Raw genomic sequence first — 10,114 nt, 5'->3', positions numbered from 1 at the left:
GGATGTTTAAACCACCCCAATCAAACATTAGATGTGAAAATAGCGTATGTCTAAAATTTTTATCAGAATTTGCTATTTGATAATAGATTCAGACATGCTCATCATGGCACATGGTGTACATGCTGCGGCACACAGCATAGAGCCAACATTAAATATTACTATTTTTGATATTCTTGTTTATATATAGTAGTTACATATTCTTAATTGCTTCCATTGTGCATAATATATATATTTTCGAGAATTTGTCACTGAAATTGGGATCCCTATTTTCTAAATAAATTCCTGTAATTTAATAACCAGTGATTAATGTGTATGTGTGCACGATTTTAGTAATGTTTGGTGTTAGGGTATTACACCCTAACCTCAAGTCAATTTGAGAAAAGATTGAGGCTCTAGCCAATTGATCTAACAAATCGTCAATCCTAAGTAAAAATACTTATTTTTCACTGTCACCTTGTTCAATTGCTGGTAATCAATGCACAGTCATAAATCGTTATCTTTCTTTCTTACAAACAACACCGGGATCCTTATGGCAATACACTTAGTCTAACAAACCCCTTATCAAAAAATTCTTCAATTTGCTTCTTCAATTTACTTAACTCTGAGGGCGATATCTGATATGAAGCTTTTGAAAATGGTTCAGCACTAGGAACTAAATCTATTGAGAATTCAACTTCTTTTTCTAAAGGTAATCTAGACATCTCTTCTGAGAATACCCCGAGAAATTCACTTACCATTCCAATCTTCTTAATACCACCATCATACACACTGCTAGCTGTCAATATCACTATATACACACACTACCATAAAAAAAGACCCATACTTGATGCTTATTTTTCACAATACTTGATGGTTTTTAGGTAACACTTGACGGTTATTTAAAAAAAACCGTCAAGTATATGAATAAAACTTCCTTTCCCCTGAACAAATACTTGATGCTTGTTTCTATATAAGCATCAAGTATTTGCAAATGCTTGACACTTATTTGGAAACAAGCATCAAGTTTAAATACTTGATGGTTATTTTAAAATAACTGTCAAGTATTTATGGCATTTTTTTAAAAATAAAAGCAACTCCCTGCTTAAAGATATAGATACAGATAAAAAATAGCCAGCCAGTGTAACATCCCAATATAAATTTTAATAGTTAATTTGGGTTAATAGAAAATTTAAAAAAAATAATTTTAAAAAAAATAAAAAAAAATAATAATAAAATAATATTATTAAATTATTATTATAATAATAAAAAAAAGGTGTAAAAACAAGAAAGAAAGGAAGAAGAAGAAGAAAATGAATTTGCTTCGTCCGCCGCCTCAACAGTAACAATAATAAAATAATAATAAAAAAAAGAAGAAGAAGAGAGAGAAAATAATTTAAAAAAATGTGGGACCCACTGAATTTTTATAAAAACTTACCTTCCTTCATTTCCTCATTCATTCCTGCGCGCGAGCTGAGGCGGAGAGAACGCGAGTCACCGGTGTGAAATATCTAAATTTTTAAGGTAAGAGTTTTTAATAGGATATTTAGGGTGTGATTTTAAGCTTTTCAAGACTAAGTAAGTGTTCTAAAAATTTTTCTTAGTCATCCTTCTTATTTAGTTTTTGAGTTTGTAGTGGTAGAAAATTTAAGATCTGGAAGAGGGATGAATTTATGTTGAATAAATATGATTTTTGAGGTTGTCAGTAGTATAATAAATGTTCTAGAGTATAAATTTATTGATGATCTTTGAATCTGTGGCTTATGGATCAAATTTTAAACTAGATCTAAAAATATATGTTAATTTATTGAGGTTTAGATGATTATTTGGGATGAGAAATGAATTATTATGGTTATAGGATTATGATTCTAAGCTAGAGACTTAATTTTTAATTTTTGGATATTTTAGGTACGAATTTATGAAATAAAAAGAAAATTTTGATAATAAAAATTAGTTTAGAAGTTGATTTTTAGATTATTAATGTTTATTGATAATTAAAAGAGGAGTTAAAAATTTTACTTAATAGTATTAACTATAGATTTGTATTAAGATTGAGATTAAGAATTATGTTATATTTTTAATTCTATTATTAGAATTATTTTATTAGTTTCAAAAATTGAAACTAATATTTATAAATAATATGTTATTTGTAGATTGTATTACTGGTGAAGATTGTGGTGAGAGAGAAATTTTAAGGAATAATTTATTGAAAAAGCCACAAGGTAACCATGCTTTTAATTTATGATTAGTGTTACTTCATGTTAATTGGGTGATTATTGAGAAAATTATGAATTTTTTTTTATTGTATATTGTGCAATATTATTATTATGAATTTGTTTGACTATTGTGGGAGGTGTTGGGAGACTTGCTATTGTTGTTGTATTTATGTGCCACGTGGTATGCCCCTATTGGAGCTCAATAGGTGGTTTGTAAGGGCTCGGGCTAATCTACTTTTGGCCGGGTAATTTAGCACCGAGTGAGGGCTACGGCTCGAGGTTAATGGAGGGATATAAGGATGGTTGTTTGTGTGTATTGTAATATTTCATATATTTGTTGGAATTATATTATTTTTAATTCTCACTTAGTAAGCACACAATTAACTGTTTGTATACACTATCATAAATTGGCTTTGGTTACTGGGACTTTTGAGTCTCATTATGTGGTTAACAATTTTCAGGAGAAGAGCCACGAATGACACGTGGAGGAGTCCCAGAGGCTTAGTGGTATAGATCCACTGTCTCTTTTGGGTATTTAATTTATGATTTATAATGTGTTATATTGCCAATATTAGGGCTTTTTGTTTATTGTCAATTATATGAATATATAAATGTAATCATGCCTTTCAAACTATTTCTATTTTTAGTACAATTTGGATGACTGTAATTTTAATATTTGGTTTACTTTGGATTGGTTAAAATGGCATGATTATAAGGCCAAATAACTGGCTTGTGTTGAAAATTTATTAAATTGCTTATTTTACTTGTTGGGAGTATAAGGATGGACAAATGTGATTTAGTTTACTTGTTGGGAGTATAAGGATGGACAAATGTGATTTAGCCTAATGGCATGTGGGAGGTAAAAATTTATCTGAAATGTTATAGTGTGTGAGTTGAAGCCAATTATAAAATATTTTATATTGAAATTATTGATATAAAAATATGTTGGGTGGCTGTAACCCAACTACGGTTGAGTTAAATTATTTAAAAAAAAAATTTTGGTGTGTTACAGCCAGTAACTAGAAATAATACAATGAATGTTTCTAATAATATTTACTATCTAGGTAACATTAAAATTCATATACATTTAGCCTTAAAACCTAAAAAATCTATACCTAGCTTATTTGTAAACTAAAGTTCCAAAACTAAGTGGCCTATCCCATAAAAATTGGCTAAAAAATGTGTATATATTCATACGTAACTAATTGTTGTACTGGCCTAACCACTATTGCTACCCACATATTGAAAACACATTCAGCCACTTCTTCAAGGACTTCTTCTACATGTGAAGCTATATAATGAACATAGTAGACGTCCTTGAAGTACTGTAAGCAAATAGTTACAACAATTTCAAGTTAATAGGTAGCTAATTAAAATTAGTTAAAATTTATAATTAAAGTGTAATTAAATTTAATATATATACCTTGTCAAATAATGTGGTAGGGGCATGGGTGATGATGTCCTTCATGAATTTCATCAAGCAATAACCACAGTCATTGCTCTGATCTAGCTGGAATGGACACTATAAAAAAATACATATCAATGAAATTATAAAACATGACACAATTTCTTGATTAAAAACTTGACCAATTAAATGAATACATTAACAGTGACCTATTTCTTTGAAGATTCAAATGCCCTAATCTTAGGGGACACAATCTTATTGGTCATAGTGTAATCCAACACCACAACTCTAAGAAGGAAATATGGAATGAATGTGAGAAATATATGTCTGGAAACTAAAAATGACAAGAAACAACAAGTGAAAAAAATCCAATTTACTCATTAAAAAGGTACCACCATTTCTTCCCTGTTGCTTAGTTCTCCATTAAGGGGATCGAGATATCATATTTTTGGAGTAATGGGATTAACCACAATAAGCATCTAGTATCCCCTAACAAGAAATAGTACGTGTTACCAAACAAGTAAATATAAAAAAAATATTTACTTGTAAAAAATATTAGCAGCTCATCCTTAGCAGTAAGGAGTAAGAAATAAAATATCCTTGTCTACTCCCCTTTCCCAGAATTGATCTGAAAGTATTCTTGCTTGATTTTCAAGAGCTTCCTTTATAATATTATTGTGGGTAGAGACATCATGAGGATTAACTAGCTTGATCCTCAACTCGAGGCCACTAGAAATCATGAATGAGGTATAAATGTGACTTAGGTAAAAAATATACAAGTTAATACGCTTGTATACACACACATATATATAATTCAAGTAATTAACTGACAAATATTGAAGAATTACCTCAGGTAGAAGGTCATCAAACTAGTGGTCGCCATATCGTGCTTGAGGATATCATTTAAAATTTTATCCTAAACGACTTCAAATGATACTATACCAAATAGCCTATTATCAAAATTAATGATATCCTAATCAGCACTTGACGAATCATCCTCATAGCTGAAGCATAAATCTCAAGAGAGTCACAAAATTTGTTTTCTACAACAGCTATAGGTATTGGATACTGCAAAACTGTGGTTAACTCTTTAGTATAGCCCGATACCTTGCCCTTCAATTTGCATTTTTGCCTCGACTATACAACGAAAAAGTTAGATGCATATATTAAAAGATTCTAAACAATTATTTAAATCATATGTACTTTTTCTTTACTAACAATGGGTTCTTTATCGACTTTGGTGTACCCACCATAACAAGGTGGTTGGGCCATGCAATGAAGCACCCCAACACATCTCCTACTGTCTATATCTCATCAGTAGGATAAGGTAATGGATACTTAGGTCCATTACAACAAGCAAGGAAACCCTAACGCAATTGAGCGGGAAGGGAAGGTTATGGATTGTGTCCCCGACAATGTTGTACACGTGTCCCATTACAACTACTTTGCATGAAGGATCGTTTGCTAAACAATTACAGTCATTCTCGCCCTAAATAAACAAACAATGTTAGTTTTTAAGATAAAAAATTAGTTAAATAAATTTAGAAGATAAAATGTATTACCTCGAATATTTTGTCTGAAGGGACTATACAGCCATCTTTCCCTCTGGAGCTAACATCAGCCAAGCTTCCCAAGGATTTGCCCCTTTAGTAGCATGTCAATTAACTTTGCCTAAGCTTTTACCTACTACTTCACAGCAGCTTTGTAACACTTGCCTTGAGTGTTATCCAAAAATCACATAATTCAAACAAACTAACTGTGGTTAAGGAGTTGATCCTCTAACCAACTTAAGAAATAAATCATTTAAAACCTTAAAAATAATTATAGGTTCTACCTATAGCGCACGGAAGCAAGTTAGACGAAAATGGAATAAAAAGATGCTGTCATGACAGTAATTTATTGCTGTCATGACAGCCCTCCTGGGCCAACTTCCAGGAGGTGGTGTTCCGTCATTCGACCTCCGATTGAAGTGATTTTAAAGCTCACACGTCACATTCAAAGGGTACTATAAGTGTACCAAATTTCAAAAAGATCCAACGGTCGGATTAAAAATTAGACATGTTAAAAGATTGACTATTTTTGCTGTCATGACAGCTAAAAAGCTGTCATGACAGCACTTCCGGACCAACTTCCGGAGTGCACCATTTCATCATCTGACCTCCGATCGGAGTGATTCCAAAGCCCACATGTCACTTTTAAAGACTACTATTAGCATACTAAATTTTGAAAAGATCCAACGGACGGATTGAATTTTGTGCAGGTTACAAAATTAACACTGTAGCTGTCATGACAGCAATTTAATGCTGTCATGACAGCACCTCCAGACCAAATTCCGGAGTGCGTCGTTTCTCCGTCCGATATCCGATCGACGTGATTCCAAATCCCACACGAAGCTTATAAAAGGTTTTACTTGTGACCCAAATTTTAGAGAAATCCAACGGTCGGATTAAGATTTGGACACCCGGATGCAAAAGTGCAGCTTTTTGGTAAAAACCATTTTCAAAATTATCCAAATCCCATCCTAATGGTCACAAACCTGTGGAAACACTTTGGACACGTTAAATAAGATTAAAAACACTTGATAGAACATTCAAATGATGGAAAACCCCCATACATCAAAATTTGACCACCCGGGTGCCATTTCCTAAAATGGACCCTAAACCCCCAAAATGCACAAATCATACAAGAGTGGTCACAAATCAATCCAAATACCATGTATTTATATAAATACATATGCTAAACATTTTCACTTGGCTCAGAGCTCCTTGTGGGGCCCACGCACCCACTCTCTCTATCCAAGCTGTATGTTTTCCCATAGCACACCATTTGCAATGCAACCACTTTGTATTTACTTATAAAATCACATATATATCAAAATAAAGATCTGCTTGTAATAGAAACTTGGTCTACTAAGTAAATCCATCAAAACCACACACCATAACCAAGTTTCCTAGCCACAAGTCTGCAAACAGACAAAAATTCATACACAAGCACACAATCCACACATATTCACACACACACACATAATCATATCCTACTGGCACCCTAATCTTAAATACATTACAATATATTTGCTCAAAAGAAAGGGGTTGCAGTTCTTTACAAATCACAAGCAAACCCCTAGCTTTGCTCTTTTCCCCGTCCACCACTGGATCCTTCGCCTGGACCTAGAATATTGAAAAGAAAGGGGTGAGACAACCACAGTCTCAGTAACAGTGAAATCTATATTGATTATTACAAAGTAAGCCATAATTAAATAAATGAATAATAAATTCAACATAGTATATAATTTAGCCATTTAAAATGCATGAATGCATGACCTAGGCCGGTATGGCCTTTCATGACCAACAGAATGCCCCCTGGCACTCTTTAACTCGCAGGTAAACCTTATACCTACTTGTACCTCCACAGGCACAAAACATAATCTAAGGCATGATCTAATCCACCGAACCGCCTATGCCCCTTCGACGTGAATCCTGAGCAGTCAAAGCTAACTCCCTCCCAGAGCCAGCCCGACTTACTCTCCATGTGAGGGCTACCTTGGCCTAGGCACTCAACCTCACACTTCATATGTCGGATTCCCTCCCCCACTGAGAGGTGTCAAACACTCAATACACTAACCACTTTAGTGCACTGAGCCCACAATACGTAAGACAACACTGAGTACTGACAGTGTGCCATAGAATATCAAAAATCCACACCTTCTCATTGGTGAACTCCCACCGAGATCATGCCTTTTACTCTTGTCTACCTTTCCTGAGTATTGACCATTCAACACTCTAAAATAGTATAATATTTATAAATCTCATTTCCATAAAAACATTGTTATTAAACAATTAGAAAACATATTTGCACTATAATCAAAGTAGTACCCCATAACCCCTTATAAAGCACATTTAATCTTTTAAAACATGTAATGCATGATAACTAGTAATATTTATTCAAAAATAGCTAAAACAAAGTAATAAGAAATATAAATTCCCCTGTTACCTCAACCCTTTGGTACTAAAAGAGTTCCCCTTGTACAAAATAGGGCTCGGCTTGTTCCTTACTTCTCAATAAGTTCCACCAACAATTTTCTACAACATATAAGTGATCCACATCACTTATCATGACAAATAGTATTAATGAAGACTATAACTTATACCACACAACTTAGGTCAATGAGTCATAATCCACCCTAATGGTCCATATATTAAACCAACCATTCACATAGTATCACTTAACCACCAAAACCATTTATTAGCCATCACTAAGCTAATTTTCAATTTATATAATTTTTTTAATCAATTAAAAACCTTTACTTAGTGCCACCAACTTTCACCATTAGCCCTTATAATGAAAACCAAACCTTAATTTAAATCTTATTGGGCTCAAATAGCAAAATTATAACTAAATCAATAGGCTTAAACCATTGAGGAGCAAAAACCCAATTTCTCAAGGTTTATTTTGTGCCCAAAACACCTCTTTTCATCCAATTATTCACTCAAAACATTAGATCACTATATAGAAACTCAAAACATGCTCCCTAGAATCCAAAGAAACAAAAGCTTACAAGAATAAAGCCTTTGGGATCAAAATCCAAAAATTTCCTCTTCCAAAAATTGAAGAAAATCAAGAGAAAGAGAAGAGGATTGAAGTAGGGAGTTTACCTATCGTGTAGCCGAGCTCGCAACGGTCGCAAAGACTCCTAGATCCAAGCCTAACTCCCTCCCTTTCTCTTCTCTTCTTCCTCTCTCTCTCTCTCCCGTTTGTGCGTTTGCTTCCTTTCTCATTTTTTCTGCGTTTCTGCATCAGTTTGCTCCTTAAAATGCTGGTCAAAAACTTTGGGGAAAATTACAAGAAAGGGCCCAACATTTTTTATTATTGCACAAAAGCCCGGGTCAACTTTGGTAATTTTTCCCATAGTTAAAAATCAAATAAAACCAAACTTTTGCTTAGTAAAATTTGAACTCTGGGCCTCTATTAAATTATTCTAAATTTTAATTTAATTATAGATATTTTATTTTATTTTTGTTTATTTTTTTTAAATAAATTTGAGTCTTAAAATTTTTAGGATGTTACAAGCTTGGTCTGCTCTCAGCTCTTGGACCTTGGACAAAGAAGCTGATGTTCGCTTCTTAATCTTGCTAAAGTATTCCTCCTTCATGACACTGAAGCTTACACCCTTGACACTACCAGGGTGGTTAAGGGTCCCTAATGCTCTAGCCAAGATATCCTCATGCTCAGGAAGCTTGCCATATGAGACTTCTTGAGAGAAGGAATCCTATACAAAGTAGAGCTGATTACCATGCATTTTCATAATCATTTATTAATTGATAGATAATAATAACACTTATATTTTTTTCAATAACCTCTTTCACATCAGGGTTGTCAATGACTCCATCTTTGTTTGTTCGTGCCAATACCTAAAGTCTTGGTAGGATATGGTAACATCTGATCCCTCGGCCTCTACTTGTTTTTGCTCCATGCCTACATACCCCAACCTCTCTACTCTCTTAGCCACTCCCTCCTTATTCTGAGCGCTCAATTCTTTTAATCAATAACAAAAATATTTTGTTAGTACACATATATACATTCAATAAAAGGAACCAAAATTTAAATCTTAGAAATACAAATACCTTGAATTCCTTCTTGTGCCGAGAGACAACAAAAGCATCCTAATCTCCTAGTTTACTAAAAGCTGTAATAGGGGAGGAATTCGGGCTACAAATTCAGCATCAGGGCCTTTCAAATATTTCTGTGTGATAAAATGTCTGAAAGACTATAATGCCCTCCTAGCCTTTTGAAGGACAAAATCCTTCTTGCTCTCGTCTATTTTAAATCCTGACTGCAAAATAAAATAAATATGTTAGATGCATTAATTTAAACTACTATAACAGAATATAACTTAGTAAAATGCCACTTATAGCCATAGTCTCCTAAATAATGTCCATCATGGCTTAATCAACTTTACACCATGATTTCTACATGATAGGTATAGTTGTCTTTTCCACCAACCTGATATAACTTATAAACTTTGTAGATTTGATGGCTTGCCCTTTCTTGTTCCATTGCATTGCTATTTTTTCCCTGCAGCTCTTATTTTTATAAGTTCTTCCATGATTGGTAGGCCCCGTTGGATATTATTATATTCCTACTTTAGTTTTTTTTTATGATGATGGAGTATCAGGAGAAGTTGTAGTGGGATCTGATGGAGGGATTTTAGTGGACTTAAAATCTAAAGCCATTTATTTGTAACATAAGAAATTCAAAAATTAATCAACCATAATTAATTCAAACATTAGTCAACTATATTAATTCAAGCATGAAACAAAAATGGCATAATTAATTCAAACATTAATCAACCATATCAATTCAGACATGAAACAAAAATGGCACAATTAATTTGAAGGTCACATATTTAATTCACTCTTTTTTGTTTCGTTGACTCTTGTTTTTTACTTCCCCCTCCTTAAAATATTTTCTTCTTATGATAAAATAATTTACTCCTCTTCGAAATCCAAATACCTTCATT

General features: G+C 33.2%; 1 long non-coding RNA gene across 1 annotated transcript; it reads right to left on the bottom strand.

The window, feature by feature from the left end:
- Positions 1–6,527: 6,527 nt before the first annotated feature.
- Positions 6,528–8,371, bottom strand: LOC129305876 (uncharacterized). The gene is made up of 3 exons (XR_008592054.1): positions 8,250–8,371; positions 7,588–7,676; positions 6,528–6,764 (listed from the first exon to the last, which is right to left on the bottom strand). It is a non-coding gene; the product is annotated as an uncharacterized LOC129305876 (long non-coding RNA).
- Between the last annotated feature and the right edge of the window lie 1,743 nt (positions 8,372–10,114).

Source organism: Prosopis cineraria, unplaced genomic scaffold (genome assembly GCF_029017545.1).
Source record: "Prosopis cineraria cultivar Desert tree isolate PC_DT_omini unplaced genomic scaffold, ASM2901754v1 PC1, whole genome shotgun sequence".
Classification (NCBI taxonomy): Eukaryota; Viridiplantae; Streptophyta; class Magnoliopsida; order Fabales; family Fabaceae; genus Prosopis; species Prosopis cineraria.
This window is presented reverse-complemented; position numbering and strand designations above follow the sequence as displayed.